This window comes from Macaca fascicularis, chromosome 4 (assembly GCF_037993035.2).
Source record: "Macaca fascicularis isolate 582-1 chromosome 4, T2T-MFA8v1.1".
NCBI classification, from domain to species: Eukaryota; Metazoa; Chordata; class Mammalia; order Primates; family Cercopithecidae; genus Macaca; species Macaca fascicularis.
In genome coordinates, this window is record NC_088378.1 from 95,617,431 (window position 1) to 95,633,749 (window position 16,319).

Here is a 16,319-nt window from a genome sequence, read left to right on the forward strand (position 1 = left end):
CTCCTATCCCAACCCCTCCTCCTTCAACGTGCCTGTCTCTGGTCTTGGCTGGAGGCATACCTCCTAGCCTGCAGGAGGGCCACCTTGCAGGCTGTAACTCTTTATAAGAAATAGTCTCCTCCTCTCCTTTTCTAAAATTATAAAAATTATGCTATTTAAAAAAAATTTTCTGATATTATGAGTGATTCACATCATTGATGACACTGCTTGTTTGTGGATCTCACTTTAGTAAGTGAAGTCTTGACCAAAAAGATTCCAGCTGACTTTTAGACAGCCCACTGCAAAGTCAATCATGGCTCCCTGAATATTTCAATACTGTCTACTGCTCTTTATATATTAAATAATTTGGGAGTGAGGTTTTATAATTCCATAGAACTTTTACATTGATTAAAACGTCCTTGCAGCTTGTAATGGAAAAAGTCCATCAGGGGTATTAGAAATATTCCTTCAAAATGTAACAAAAATATCCTTCAAAAGTAACTCTTTCAAATCTTGGAAACATTGCAAGAAAGTGGCCTTCTCCTGGGATCCTTGAAATGGTGGATATTTCTTTATTTTCTTTTCTTTTATTTAGCTTTCCCCATAGTAGACTGGCACACTGCTCTTTGATGTTCAACTAACATTGCACCCTTGACCATTGACTTTTGTAGGAAACCTTGGCTGGTTTTGTGAGAAAATATAGTTTTCTGGGGCATTGGTAGGAAAATATGAAAATAAAGGCACAGAGACAGATACCATGATTATGACATTGAAGTACAAGTGAGACAGGTTTGCTGGGGACATTAATAGTTCAGCGAGCACCAAGGCTGCTGTGCAAAGGCATCTCCTATGATGGCTATTACTTTCTGATCATACTCTGCACTAACCACACCATACTTGGTGATCATCCTGTAGAAGTAAGTACTCAATACCTTGACTCCTTGACCAAATAGGAATAGCAGTCAGGTGATCATGAAGCTAACTCTATAAGATCATGTCTAGTTGGTGGCAGACATGATTGGTGAGGTCAAAACCAGGAAGCAGTGATCTTTTTCTTTTCGTTTTAATCTCTGTGGTGGTCAGATTTTTATCTGGTTGTGATAAATAAGAGAGGAAAAAAGGATCTGAAGCTCTCATTATCTACCTAAGCAGAGGATTACATTAGGAAAAAATCCAGGAGTGGCTTAGTAAACTCTATGGCTGGCCAAACTTTCCATTCCAGCAGACAGTCAGAATTTATTCTTTCTGATATGGGCTCCAGTTTCTTTCCTCCAGTTCCAGTTTCTACTTTTTCCTGTTACCAGCAGCTGCAAAAGTCCAGCCTTTCCTCTTGACTTCTTTAATTCTCCTCCTTTCATCTAAATATTGCTTCAAATTATTTATTTATATGCATGAAACTTCATAGCAAACCCATGGTCATGACATTTTGTTAATAACTATTTTTTTTCTTACCGTGGAAGTAATTGAGATAGAGAACTTGGAAAATGCAGAACTGCAGAAAAACAAGAAAAATTTTTTTGGTCCATAATTCTTACTAATCAAAAAAATCACTATTAAGATTTTAGCGTATTTCCTCATGTTTTTCTCTTACTATGCATTTAAAAATTTGTTTTTAATCAAGGAAACATTAAAACACAGAAAAAATTAAATGATACAAATGTGTCTGTGTAAAACTCTCCTTACTCCCACAGATAATCATTTTTGTCAGTAGCCCACTGAATGTTTTTAAAGAATTCTTATTTGTTTGCTTGTGGCGGTTACTCTTTAATCTAAAATAATGTATTTCAATTTTATTTTTTAACTTACTAATTTTAGACAGTATCTATTAACTCACTGTTATAAAAGATGAGGAGATTAGGATACTTATAGGTATTCCCCACCTTCCTCCTCCCTGATTTTTGTTATTTTTAAAAACAGTTGTTAGGCTTGCTTGGAGCATCTATTTAACCCTACTACACACCTCAGCTATATGGTATAGCCTATTGCTCCTAGGCTACCAACTTGTTAAGCATGTTACTATACTGAATACTGTAGGCAATTGTAACACAGTGGTAAGCATTTGTGTATCTAAACATATCTAAACATAGAACACGTAGAGTAAAAATATGATATGAAAGATAAAAAGTGTTACACCTCCATTATAATCTTATGGGACCAGTGTTGACTCTGTGGTCCATTGACCAAAACATCATTATATGTTTACATTGGTGACAGCCTCATCTTGAACTGGCTTTTGCAAATGTTGCCTCTGAACTTGAATTTCTCTGGGCCTCTTTTGAAAAATGTTCCTCTTACCTATGAAATTTTGGGCTGTAAGTTTTTATTTCTTGGTTTGCTCCCTTAGTCTGATTTTATTTAGTTTGTACTTTCCAGAATTTCCTTGAACTTTTTGTGAACTGCTGTCTTCATTCCATGCCCCTCATCCTTAATGTTATGTTTTTAAACTTTACAAATGCTTTTTATTTATTTCATGGCGTTTCTGTCATTTCACGGAGACTTTGGGAAACAGAGGATTAGAAATGTGTTCAGTTGGCCGGGCGTGGTGGCTCAAGCCTGTAATCCCAGCACTTTGGGAGGCCAAGACGAATGGATCACGAGGTCAGGAGATTGAGACCATCCTGGCTAACCCCGTGAAACCCTGTCTCTACTAAAAAATACAAAAAACTAGCCGGGCGAGGTGGCGGGCGCCTGTAGTCCCAGCTACTTGGGAGGCTGAGGTAGGAGAATGGCGTAAACCCAGGAGGCAGAGCTTGCAGTGAGCTGAGATCCAGCCACTGCACTCTAGCCTGGGCCACAGAGCGAGACTCCGTTTCAAAAAAAAAGAGAAATGTGTTGTTTACCATTTGGTGACACTACAAATAATTTCCTCTATATGGCCATTGCTTGGTTTCAGTCATTTTGTTATAAGCTTGATATCTTATTCATTGGATTAATTTATATCTTAATAAGAACAAAGTCATAGGATCATATTGATATTGGCTCTGATGCCAGGGACCTGAAATCCCCTCATCCCCTTCATCTTTGTTTTCTATAGGCCCTTCCTTTTTTCATTGTTTCCCCTATTAGATCCAGACTTGCTCTAACCATCTACTTATGTGGTTTCCACAAACCACTGTGCAAAAGCTGACGATGAGGAGTAATTATGTCCCACCCCTAGTTTTTACTACTTTCACTTACTTATATTTAAAAGATATTTATTTGTGGCTATCCAGCATTGGACCCTGTTCTAGGTGCTAGCCATATGGTAGAGAACGAAAAAGAATTCCTGTCCTTGTGGTACCTACATTCTACAAGGCAAGGACATGTTATTTCCTGTAGTACTACAGCCCTCAGCTCTGAACAAATTGGCAAACACTAGAAGGATAAAACATGCAGTGCTGCCAGCTTAGTAAACACACATAATCAAAACTCCCGCTGGCTGAGCAATACCTCAAACTGTCTCCTAATGAAAAACTAAGTAGTCAGAATCTCTTTGTCCAATGATCAGTCGATGTTTAATAATGAAAATAATAATCACATTTAAGGGAACAAATACTTTAAATCTTAAAATTTAAAAATAACACCAGTGTCCTATAATATAATAAAGATTAAAACATTTGGCATATATATATAATGGAACTATAAAACTATTATAAATGATACTTATGAAGTTTTTTTTAAGATGATAAAATTGTTAATTCGTAAGTGAAAATTCATGATACAAAATTATGTATGGCTGGGAGCAGCGGCTCAGACCTATAATCCCAGCACTTTGGGAGGCTGAGGCAGGAGGATAGCTTGAGCTCAAGAGTTTGAGGCCAGCCTAGGCAACATAGTAAGACCTCATCTCTACAAAAAATTAAAAGAAAAAATTAGCCAGGTGTGGTGGTGCACACCTGGTCCCAGCTACTTGAGACACTGGGGTGGGAGGATTGCTTGAGCCTAGGAAGTTAAGGCTGCAGTGAGCTGTGATTGTGCCCCTGCACTCCAGCCTGGGCAACAGGGCAAGACTTTGTCTCAAAAAATTATTATTATTATTATGTATATAGTTGGACTCTATATGTTAATTCAGCAGTCTCAGCTTCTTAGGGTATTAACAAAAATTACATTTCTCCACCCTAATCACTGCTTTCAACTATGCATGGGGAACTCCAGAGTCTCATCATTGAAACATTTCGGACACATTCTATAATATTCTGATTACTTTCAGTTTTTGAAGTATAGTCCAGTTTTAAAACTTCAGTCTAATTTCTAATTCAACCTCTTTTATTTCCACCACAACCGACTGATGTTGGGGAGCAGTCTCTCGTGGAGGGAGAGGGAATGGATCCAGCTTCTTATGCAAATGGCCCTTGGTTCAGGGTTAGGGAGGCAACAAGGGCCTCACTCCGGTTTAGCATATTCAGGTCAGATGCCAGTGCATCAAGGCTTGAGATGTTCTCCAAACAGGTCAAGTGTGGTGGGTGCCTTTGGGCAATGCTCAGCTTTACCCAGCACCCCTCTGTCGCTGTGAGGAAAAGAAAGACTTCCCTCAGGTCTACACCAGTAGTGTACCTCCCAGCTTCATCTCTGGGTTGTGCTCTTTACCACCCAGCAGCCTCCTGGGGTGGATCATGCTCCTCTGCTTCTCCTCTAACTCATGGAACCATAAAACCTCAGCGGTCCTTGCCATGTCCTTTAAGGTCACAGAGAACCAGACTGTGGGCAGTCTGGTCTTATCCTCTTCTCAGGCATACTATGTCTTTAAGCCTTAATGGCAGTGGTTTTCCTACACCCATCTTCAGAAATTTCTAGAATAGAAACAGGGAATAGTCTCTATGGATGCCTCATGAACAATGGGAAACTCTCCCAAGAACTGTCTCAAATGCTTTAGTCCAATGGTAGCACAAAATTACAAAATGGTTTCAACTTAGGCTGGGCGCAGTGGCTCACACCTGTGGTCCCAGCACTTTGGGAGGCTGAGGCGAGTGGATCATGAGGTCAGAAGGTTGAGACCAGCCTGGCCAAGATAGTGAAACCCTGCCTCTACTAAAAATACAAAAAATTAGCCGGGCGTGGTGGCACGTGCCTGTAATCCCAGCTACTCAGGAGGCTGAGGCAGTGAACCCAGGTGGAGGCTGCAGTGAGCTGAGATCATCGTACTCCAGCCTGGCGGCAGAGCAGGACTCTATCTCGAGAAAAAAAAAGAGTTGCTAGTTAGCAGGCCTCAGGAAGGGAGATGCCAATCTCCTCTTCTTCAAAGCACCCTATGAATTGCTATGAATATTTTCTTGGACTTCCTGCTCTCAGCCCCATCCACTCTCTCCTTGGGAGAACGAAAACCCTCTCCAAAAAGCCAAATATGGTTTCTTCCCTTCTTTCCCATACACAGACCTCTCTTACGGTGAAGTAAAAGTGAAGAGAGGAGTTTCCTACGGTGATGGTTGCTGGCAGTAAGGTTGGTTATACACTTTTTAATAAACCCTGGTGGGAGGTTTTGACTCCTAATTATTTATGGCTCCTTAGAGAATGTTCTCAGCTTTGGGTAGTAGCCACAATTCTGAGGCAGCAGGAAAAACCCCACTAAGCAGGAAGTGGGAGAAAGAAGACTGAAGATACTTTCAAGCTTAATCATTTTTACCCCCTTATTTGTATTATCTGGAAACAAAAGTTTTTAATTCATCCAAATATTATGGTTTTCCTAAATATCTTTGGCAACATCATAGTGTCATAATGTTAGGGTCTACGTGGGTTCTATTCCCAATAATTTATTTTTGTGTTATGGATTAGACCAAGGAATGTGAAATTGCTACCCTGTTCTTCCTTCCCTGTTGTGTGGTCCAGATATCATGATCTCAACTCTACTTGTTTCACTTGTACTATTGATTACTTTTTTATTTTTTTTGTTTTAATGGAAGGAAATTTTACATCCCTGGAAAGTTAGTGTTATTTATAAATAGAAATTTATATGAAAGTTGAGAAAATGCAAACATTTTAACTAGAAGCTATTGCTTACCAAGGTTGTATGCAAAAGTCTGCCCTTTGTTGTTGTTGTTGTTTATTAAAAAAAACAATGACAGCATGATAGCAAGGTGCTAAGACTACCATCAGGCTTAGGTTTTCTCTTTCCTAAATGCGGAAAGATTTGAAGTCAATGTTATTTAATAATTTCAAGTACCATTAGTGTTAAGTGGCCAGCGTTTTGGATGACACAACTTTGTCAATGTTTTACAGTTTCCATTGTTTTCCCTAGTATTGTGCAGGTCCTCCATGCTTTACTTAGCCTAATAGTTACTTATGTACATGTAGTGAGAGGGAACTAAACAACATCTTTTAGTTTCTTTTCTGTTGGAATCTTATTTCTGAAATTATCTTCCTATTAATTATGAAGACAAAATTTTCAGGTGATAAGATCAAAGATTATTTGAATTTACCAAGGCATAATAATGGTTAAAGAAGAAAAAGAAAAGAAAGGGTAAAAACATAAATATGTTAATTCCTCTTTAATAATTCAAGATTTCAGTGATCTGAAAGTATTGGGAAAAGTCACCTGAGTAATAAAGCATGCATCATTTGACTGGATTAAAGTTCAAATCACTGAAAAGCAGCTTATTTTTCATCCGTCACCATGGATACAAAAGGACAGCTGAAGTACGGGCATCTGACATCGCAAGCATGCCCAAACAGGCCTGCAGGGGAGCTGCAGCAGCGCCACAAAGGACAAAAAGAAAAGCGGCCAGGGAAGGGGAGGAACTCGCAAAGGGAAACAGGTCATTGTTAAGATGATGAGTCAGCAGTTGGGTTGGGAAGATTAAATACAGGGAGACGTGAGGCCAGCTGAGAAGCTTGACGACTTCAGCATTTGTTTACATTGACCTTTCAGTACCCTTCCTAGCCAGAAATAGAACTAGAGGGAGACCAAGACACTGTATCAGATCAGTTGCTACTCAAGCAGTAGTTTCTGTAGCTTCTTCTATTTTCTCCTTATTTTGTGCTTGGGCTTTAATTTTAAATAATTTAAAACATTTAAAATTTTAAACATTTAAAAATAAAGTTTTAGACATTTATTTGCCTGGCTCATCTAATGTTAAAAATAATCCCTAAAGTAGGTGAATACTCCAAATAACAGCTTAAAGAATCAAAGGAACAGTATGTGCTGCGCAACAGGAAACGGTAAATATTGAGAAAAATTGCTATTTTAGGTGTTGTTACTCATGAAGAGACACAATTTCTATTTTGGTTTAGTTTTGATTTTTACTAACTTAAATTTTTTTTCTTATCAAAATGCAGCACATCTATTCTCAGGTTGCTGGGTAGTACATAAAGACCAAGACAGGAATGCTGGATTCGGAGGTGTGCTGGTAAAGGTTTAACAAGCGGCTCTGGGGAGGCTATGATTTGTAGCATTTGTTGGTTTCCATGGTGTAAATATTCTCACCATGGTTGATTTTGAGCTACCAGGGTGACATCAATTGGCTTGCAAAATTTCTGAAAATGTAACAATTGGCTTTTGCAAGCTGGAACCAGCTGGCTCCAGCACAGCAGTGATTATTCCAGCTCTGACACCAGCTTGGGGTGGAATTTTAAGCACCTCACTGGGCCTCGGTTTCCTTATCTGATGAAGGGGTTGGAGCTGGGCTTAATCTTTGGTTGTTAAAACTCCATTGGCTTGCTCTAGTTGTAAGCCAGTCCAACCCGCTTGATTTTGTCGTTGTTGTTGCTCTGTTTTATTTTAGGCTTTTAGCAGCTGGAAAAGCCATGGTTTTTAGTTTCTGTCTCTAGTGTTAGGCAGAAGAGGGATGAGGAAGGGGCTTTACTGGCCAAAACAGAAACAGGAACTGAGAACCCATGACTGTATTCTATCCCCTGGACACCCTTGCAGGGTGATTTGAAAGAGGATTCTTGGGGACCACTTATGGAAGAGGGTATTTGAGAGATGCTGAGTTGTTAGGGTTCTAATTCCTCATAGACACTTCAACTTTGCAGGGCAATTCTGATTTTAACTAGCAGTTTTGTTTTATATTTCTTTAAAAGGTACTGTTTGAAAAGAAGGGTCTCTTAGTAAGGAAAAAATGACATCAGAAGATAACTTGAATAATTGATCATAAAGGCCCTCTTATATTTATAAACAACTGATGATTCTATGAAACTAAAAATGTGAATCAAACACCAATATACTGATGTCTGTAGAGTACTTGAAGTGTTTGTCGGAGGCTCCTCAGATGATGCCTATGAGTATGTATGTGTGCAGACTACACAGATTGTAATCCACTTGTGCCCCTCACCTCCCTGCTGCTATGCCTCCTTCAACAGAGAGACAATTACTATGTTTTAAATATGCTTCTTATGTTTTTAATACGGGGTTTCCATATAAGATTTTACTTGAGAAAGGGTTCTGCTGCAGAAAGTGGGTGGGGGATTAAAGACAACTGACTGATGCCATTTAACAAATCCAGACACCAAGCTTTAAGAAAGAATGCCTTATCCTGTGTTTCACAACTAGTAAGAGGCAGAGCCATGTATGGAATTCAGGACTCTGGGTTTCCAGACCAGCAATATTTTCCTTTTTGGAAGCTTGCTACCTGGGACCATTACTTTCTATTATATACCTCTGGGTAAATAATCTAATCCTGTGTTGTCCAATAGGTTAGCTACAACCTACATGTGACTACTGAGTACTTGAAATGTGGCTGGCCTGAAATGAAATGTGTTGTAACTGCAAAATATATACTAGGTGTCAAAATCTTAGTATAAAAAAAGGTGAAATATCTCATCGATGACTTTAAAATATTGATTGCAAGTTGAAATAATTTGGATATTAAATATTAAATAAAACTAACCTTACTTTTTAAAAACTTATTTTATTTATTTTTGAGACGGAGACTTGCTCTGTTGCCCAGGCTACAGCGCAGTGGCACGATCTCTGCTCTCTGCAAGCTCTGCCTCCTGGGTTCATGCCATTCTCCTGCCTCAGCCTCCCAAGTAGCTGGGACTACAGGCGCCCACCACCACGCCCGGCTAATTTTTTGTATTTTTTAGTAGAGACGGGGTTTCACCGTGTTAGCCAGGATGGTCTCCATCTCCTGACCTCATGATCCGCCCACGTCGGCCTCCCAAAGTGCTGGGATTATAGGCGTAAGCCACCGCGCCCGGCCTAAAAACTTATTTTAATGTGACTACTAGAGAATCTAAAATTAAGTGGGTGGATCACATTCTATTTCTATTAGACAAATCTGATTTATCCTCAGGGTCAGTTTCCTCATCTATATTCTATTTCTCAGGGCTGTTTAAGATCACAAGGTCATCTTCATGAAAGTACTCTGTAGAGTGCCAGGCAAATATAAGACCTTATTTCAACACATTTTAATTCTTGTGTGGTCATCAACTGTTAGTTGTTCTCTGTAAGATGGCAAAAGTTTTGTGGAGGATTTTTTTTCTTTTGCTGTTGTTTACATGGGTTTTTTGGGGGTGGGAGGAGAAGGAGGAGATAAAGTAATGGTGTACGTTGCAAACATAGTAACAAGCACATTCATTTAGTCTCCTCTTTTATATTCAGTGAGTAAAAGACACATTAGACTAGAGCCAATTGTTGCCTGACAGGAACAGAGACATTGAGAAGGAACTTCTCCCTAATGCCCACCTTCCAACCTCTCCCTAAGTGCCCCATTTTAGCAGAACCTACTGATAAGCCAACTAGCAAGGGTGTCTGGGAAATGCAGTTTGTTGAGTCCTAGCTCCTGCACCTTAAAGTAGAATATAGAGGCCAGGTGTGGTGGCTCATGCCTGTAATCCCAGCACTTTGGGAGGCCAAGGTCGGTGGATCACCTGAGGTCAGGAGTTCGAGACCAGCCTGATCAACATGGTGAAACCCTGTCTCTACTAAAAACACAGTATTAGCTGGGTGTGGTGGTGCATGCCTGTAATCCCAGCTATTAGGGAGGCTGAGGCAAAAGAATCGCTTGAACCCAGGAGGCGGAGGTTGCATTGCAGTAGCTGAGATTGCGCCATTGCACTCCAGCCTGGGCAACAAGAGCGAAACTCTTTCTCAAAATAAATAAATAAATAAATAAATAAATAAATAAATAAATAAGTAGAATATAGAAAAGCCAGGCTAGGATCTGAAAAACAAAAGGCATATAACTGGCACAATTGCAGTTCAACTTTGGCACTGGTGTAAGTGGTGGTACTCAGTAACTTCACGATGGCCACCAGCAGGAGTTGCTTGGTCTTGGAGAGAAGAGGGATAGACTGTTGCCTGGCAGAGCAGTGGTCCTGGTATCTTGCCTAGTGGGATGCCCAGTAGAGGTAGGTATGTTTGTAAGTATGAGACACTCTCTAGGAAGTCCCAGAAATTATTGGTGGGGAAGTCTTTGGAGGGGTCGGGTACTATAAAGCAGAAGCAGTCAAATAGTAACAAAATTTGGTTAATCTCATCTGTATTTACAGACTGGGGAACTTATAATTACAAGAGTTTTTCTTAAACAAAATGTGAAAACAGGCCGGGCGCGGTGGCTCAAGCCTGTAATCCCAGCACTTTGGGAGGCCGAGACGGGCGGATCACGAGGTCAGGAGATCGAGACCATCCTGGCTAACACAGTGAAACCCCGTCTCTACTAAAAATACAAAAAACTAGCCGGGCGTGGTGGCGGGTGCCTGTAGTCCCAGCTACTCGGGAGGCTGAGGCCGGAGAATGGCGTAAACCCGGGAGGCGGAGCTTGCAGTGAGCTGAGATCCGGCCACTGCACTCCAGCCTGGGCGGCAGAGCGAGACTCCGTCTCAAAAAAAAAAAAATAAATAAAAAAAAATAAAAAATGTGAAAACAGGCCCACCAGACTGATCTATGAACCTATTTGAATAAAATTATTATCACTTTTGGGGACATCTATTAGCTTTGTCCAGTATTTCTTCTTCTAGTAACAGCATTCCAGTTTTCCTTTGGAGAATCACCTCACTATTCTGAGTGAACATGAAAGATAAGGGGAGTTTATCATATTCTTTCCCCAAGCAAACACTTGGCCACAGTAATTATTACTAGTTTATATTCAGGTGTGGGCAGTCAGAGTTAATACCATGATTTCTGCTGGACCAATCAGGAAAGAGATATTCTTTTTCCATTGGGGTTCCTAGGTAAATAGAATGTAAATCTGGAGCATTCGTGGCCATACCTGGAAGGGAAAGCCTGCCTTAAATGAGACCAACACGTAGAAAGTACATCCAAGAGACAGAGAAGAAAAAATTGTAATGATATTGAGCACTTGGATCCAAACATAAGTGGAGCTAGGTCTACTAGATGTTTCTGTTATACAAGCCAATGCAATTTTTTTTAAGCCATTAAAAAATAGAGGTAAAATTTACATACAGTGAAAAGCACATGTATTTTTATATATTTTGATGAATTTTGATAAAGGAAACTTTTTTTTTTGAGATTCTCATTCTGCCACTCAGGCTGGAGTGCAGTGGTGTGATCTCAGCTCACTGCAACCTTCGCCTCCCAGGTTCAAGTGATTCTCCTGCCTCAGCCTCATGTGTAGCTGGGTCTACAGGTATGCACCACCACGTCTGGCTAATTTTGTATTTTTAGTAGAGATGGGGGTCTCACCATGTTGGCCAGACTGGTCTCAAACTCCTGACCTCAAGTGATCTGCCCGCTTCGGCCTCCCAAAGTGCTGGCATTACAGGCATGAGCTACCATGCCTGGCCGGAAACTGTCTTTAACTACCATGTCAGTCAAAACAGCATATTCACATGACTCCAAAAATAACTTTCAGTCCCTTCCACTCGATCCTACCTCCATCCCCACAGTGAATAACTGTTCTAATTTTTTCCATTTTAGATGATTTTTGCCTGTTTTTGAATTAAAATTTCCAAGCAACATGACATCAAGAAGTTAGATATAAACTTTTTGAATTTTATGTATCACATTTCTGTAAATTATATAAAATTGTGACGGTGCTTTTCTTTTTTTTGTAGAATGGTATGAAATAGACAACTGAACTTTGGCTAAGGATAATTATACTTACGTGCTTTCCAAAATACTATATATAGTATGTCCCCCCCTTTACAAATGATGGTTATTGTAATTTCTCTGTCTACAGTTATGGAGTCTATTTATCTACCTTTACTTTTTTGAAACTTCTAACAATTCAAACTCGACACTAGTTTCCCCAAAGGAAATGAAAATAATCCTACTAGTAAGCATTTGTGGGAGTATTTTAATTACATTATATCAGCTATATCATTGCCATATTGCGTTAAAGAGGCCAATCGAAGTCCTACAGAAAATGAACATTCAGTTAGCAATACAGCAAATCTGGAGATATAGCACTATCAATGAAAGAAGGCCAGGCATATTAAAAATAAAACACCAAAGTGCTTAATGACCATTGCAGAATTTATTTCATAAGTAAAATCTTTAAAAACAAGAAAGAGTCTGATTTCTGTTAACTATAATTTCAAGCGGCAGAAATATAAACGTAGTTTGGTTAACTTTGTTTCCTTTATTTCTGAAAAGCAGAATCCTGTGTGGCAATGAAATAAAATGTCAAGTGGTATCTTAGAAAATTCTAGCCCTATCAAAAATAATATATAAAACCATATAATATCATAAAACTTTTACAATTGTTTTCTATTTTGGGGTAACCTTTTAAAACAGTAATTCAATAACTAGTTTTTCTGTAAATTTATAAATTTTCTGGTCTTTTTTTCAAGGTCAAACTGATACTGTTATTTTGAATATGAGGGGGTGACTTTATTTACACTGTAAGAATCCTGAGAATATGTTACACACAACTAGACAATTTTTTGGACTCTCCCAGCGTTTTAAATATTTTCTTGCTTACCAACAACTTCTTAACCTGTAGGTGAAACACACTGAAGGCACTAAATCTGATTCCACGAAATTTGGAAGCAGACCTAGGCTTGTACTCTGGCATTGCTACTTACTACTTTAGTATCTTGTGGTAGATACGTTAACTTCTTTAAATCTGCTTTCTCAAGTATAAACAATGAATAACAATACCTGTCTGGAGTCATGAATGAAGATGGAATGAGATTATACTGCCTGGAGCATTCGGAGGGTTGAATAAATGGTGGTTTCATTCTCTGCTGTCCTTCAGCAATCCTGATTTGACGCTTCCGTGACAGGCATTTGTTTGTCCACGTAAATATGGCATGTTTCCTGATTCTTCCTAGCATCTTCCCTTATAAGTAATCCACCCATACATTTACATGTTAATTCTAACAGAGTCCATCAGTGAGCTATTTTAACAGAGTGTCAGCAGAGATAGATTAAAGAATTGATGAAAAGTAATTCAGTGCAATTTAGGGATTACTCATCTTATTTTCACTAACAGATGACTGCCATCTTGTACAGATATATTTCGCATACAGAAATTTACGTTTAATCACAATATTGTTTGGGTGGGTTAGTCTGTAACTTGAAGCATAATGTATTGACAGGATAAAATGAAAGCTTTGAAACAGTGCAAAGGTGGAAAAACGAGGTTAAGCAAGAAGTAGGAATTACCAATCTTCATGGTTAGAAGATTCATTGGGAAGCATTTGCCTTCAAATATTAGATTCTCTACAGAATGGTGGTAAAGGCCAGTGAGCAATTAACCGCCAGAGTAAGTATTAAACCACCTTGATAATCAGATGGCTTGGAGCATTTAAAGCCCTCACGAAAGAGGATTTTTTTTTCACCTCCCCTGTCTCCAGCAATTAATGCCATTTTTAAAAGAGAAAATATGTCACACATCAGCTCTCAATAGGCTACTGACATGCTCCTCAAAACGTTCCTTAAAAACAAAACAAAACAAAAAACTTGTGTGCAGTATTTCAGATGCCATTCCACCCCAAACCCGTTCCAAAACCTAAAAATCACTTTCAAGCCAAACTCACGGCTCGTTGGTGATTCACGGCCAGGATCTCGAGGCAGGAACATTAGTGCACTCACCCCGTATCCTCCTGAATCAGCCATTTCGGTAAGAAGACCCAGAAGCACTTGCCGTTTGTTTGTAATTTGTTGACAATTTTAAAGCAAGTTATTTTCCAAAGGAAATCTAAGCAATTAAGTGTTTTACATTAAGCAGTCGCCAATTTTACAATTCATTTCATGAACCCACTTTGTCCTCCGCCCACGTCCCTCTCAGAGCCCGCTACGCTCAGCAGTCAAGCCTTAGCACAGCACAACCCATAGGAGCCTGGCGCGCTCCGCGCTTTGCCCCAATTTCCCTACTTGGGGTCTCCGCTACAGCTAGAGCAGTCGGCCAATAGAGACCTTTTCCCGCACTTGCCGTCCCGCCTTCCAGTTCCACTGAAGCCAATAAAAAGGGCCGTCTGGAGACAGAGGCCAATGGGAGCTCGAGTAGAGTCATCATGATTGGCTGCGGTCCCTTCGTAGTGCAGTCTAGGCCTCCGCCTCCGTTACCCTGGAGCCCAGGTTACGGCCGCTGCCACCCAGGATCCGCGGTCCTCGCCCCTGTCCCATCCCTGTGTTCAAACCTCCCGCAGCCTGGCAACCTCGGCACCCGCCCCGCAGCCTCCGCAGGAGCCAGGCACCCACTCTTTGGCGGCCAGACGCCGAGGCCCCAGGTGGGAGTTCGGTCCTAAGAGGGAAGGCAAGAGGCGGGACGCCGCATCGGCTCTGCGGAAGAGCTGGCGGGTTGGAGGTGGGCTTTGAAGTGGGCGTGGAGACGGCGGGGGAGGTGGAGGTGCGAGGTGATGCTGGGGTGAAGCGTCTGGGAGCTGGCGAAGGGGCGTTCTTGGATGGGGGCCTGCGGGTGGTTCTTAAAGCAGGGAAGATGAAAGGATTAGCGACGGGGAGGATTTAGGGACCGCGAGGAGAAGGAAGACCTTGGAAAATGAGTAAAGAGCTCGCCTCCTGAGAGGGTCCCGAGGAAGGGAGGTTGACCGGCACTGGGGGGACTGGGAAGTTAGGAGGAGAGGAGCTGGGAAAGGGTATTTACTTCCAGGGACCGGGAAGAGAAGGAAGGGAGCAGGCTGATCTAGAGAAGGGGTTAAGAGTTATTAAAACAAAACGAAAACCTTGGAGGCCCGTGGAGACTCAAGACTAGAGAGGAGGGGCAGGGCCAAGGGCCGAGAAGGAAAAGGAGGCTTTGGTAGCTCTGGGATAATAATAGATGTGTTATTATTAGAGTGGAAGGCCGTACTTGTCCAGGCTGTGATATTTCTATACATCCTTCAGGGATGGGATGAGAGGAATAAAGATGGTTAGCAAATAAAAGAAAAAAAAAGTGCCTTTTTGGCACATTTGAGTTGGAGTGGGTACTCAGATACAGTATGTTTACGTTAGATAGACCGTGGGATAGTGTTTAACAGTGAAGAGCCCTGGTCCAGTTCATCTGATATAAACCCCTTTTTTGTTCACTTCGTTCTTTGGAAAGCGTACTTGGGCACATACATATTTATGCCCGTCCTTTATCTTCACGTTAAGAACTTGCATTAGCGATGTCTTTGGAATCAAAAGTCATTTAAATTAGTTTTTGGGAGTGGCTATATGTTTTTTAGAATGGTAAAACCGATGTTTCCAGTTCTTTACTCATTCCCTCTTTCTTTTGCGTGGTTATTTTATGTTTTTTTTTCCAGTTGTTCCACATTTAAATTCTATATTACAATTTTAAATATTTCACTTTGTGATTTCCTGCATGTTAGCTAGTATCTTTATCCAAATAAGTTATAGGAAATAATTGTTTGTTTTGATTCTCTAAGTTGACAAAGTATCGTTTTAAATATCAAAAAGTAGTTTGTGACTTTGGAAAAGATATTTTTCTTCTTTTGTCAGTCATATCTCTTCCGTTAAACGTATTGTAGAACTATAATTCTGTAGGACACAATGGAAGCCCATTGAAATAAAGATGCTACCCTTCTCTTGGGTTCTTCTTCTGCCTGTCATTCTTCAACTCCTTTGTGGGATCTTCTTCCTCTGCCCACCATATTTCATTATTGTTTTTCCCCATAATCCGGTCTTCTGTCTTCTTTTTTTTATTCTGTGTTCTTGGCTGTGTTCTTCCTCTCCTTTGGGTTACACTATTTGTGTTTTATTAACACTCTCCCGGTTTTTTCTGATCTGGAACTTTTGAGTTACTGTCAAACTTTTGTAGCTAATTTTTGGTATTTCCACATAAATTTCCCATTCATAGGCATCCCAAACTCAATATGTCCAGTATTGAACCCATCACCTTTCCCTGCCAAAACTGTCCTGCTTGAATACCACATTTTCCTAATTTTGCAAGCCCCAAACTTTGGAATTTACTCACGTTCTTCTCTATTCTCATACTTCATAATTTGTCACCAAGTGTAGCTTATCTTACTTGAAAAACATTTATGAATCAATTCTGTACTCTGTATCTCTAGTTATACTA

General features: G+C 40.3%; 1 protein-coding gene and 2 long non-coding RNA genes across 6 annotated transcripts in view; 1 reads left to right on the plus strand and 2 right to left on the minus strand.

Moving 5' to 3' along the window:
• Positions 1–1,028: 1,028 nt before the first annotated feature.
• LOC141410095 (uncharacterized) lies at positions 1,029–14,140 on the minus strand. Its single transcript, XR_012433651.1, has 2 exons — positions 13,892–14,140; positions 1,029–1,471 (listed from the first exon to the last, which is right to left on the minus strand). It is a non-coding gene; the product is annotated as an uncharacterized lncRNA (long non-coding RNA).
• LOC135970586 (uncharacterized) lies at positions 12,311–13,059 on the minus strand. Its single transcript, XR_010586342.2, has 2 exons — positions 12,956–13,059; positions 12,311–12,455 (listed from the first exon to the last, which is right to left on the minus strand). It is a non-coding gene; the product is annotated as an uncharacterized lncRNA (long non-coding RNA).
• Positions 14,141–14,341: 201 nt separating the features above from the next.
• The window catches only part of LCA5 (lebercilin LCA5), a 53,071-nt gene continuing 51,093 nt past the window's right edge, over positions 14,342–16,319 (plus strand). For 2 of the 4 annotated variants that reach the window (XM_045390267.3, XM_005552500.4), the window contains exon 1: positions 14,342–14,606. The gene's annotated coding sequence lies outside the window, so the exon portion shown is untranslated. The remainder of the gene's footprint in view (positions 14,607–16,319) is intronic. The other 2 variants (XM_045390268.3, XM_005552499.5) reach the window with 1 other exon arrangement.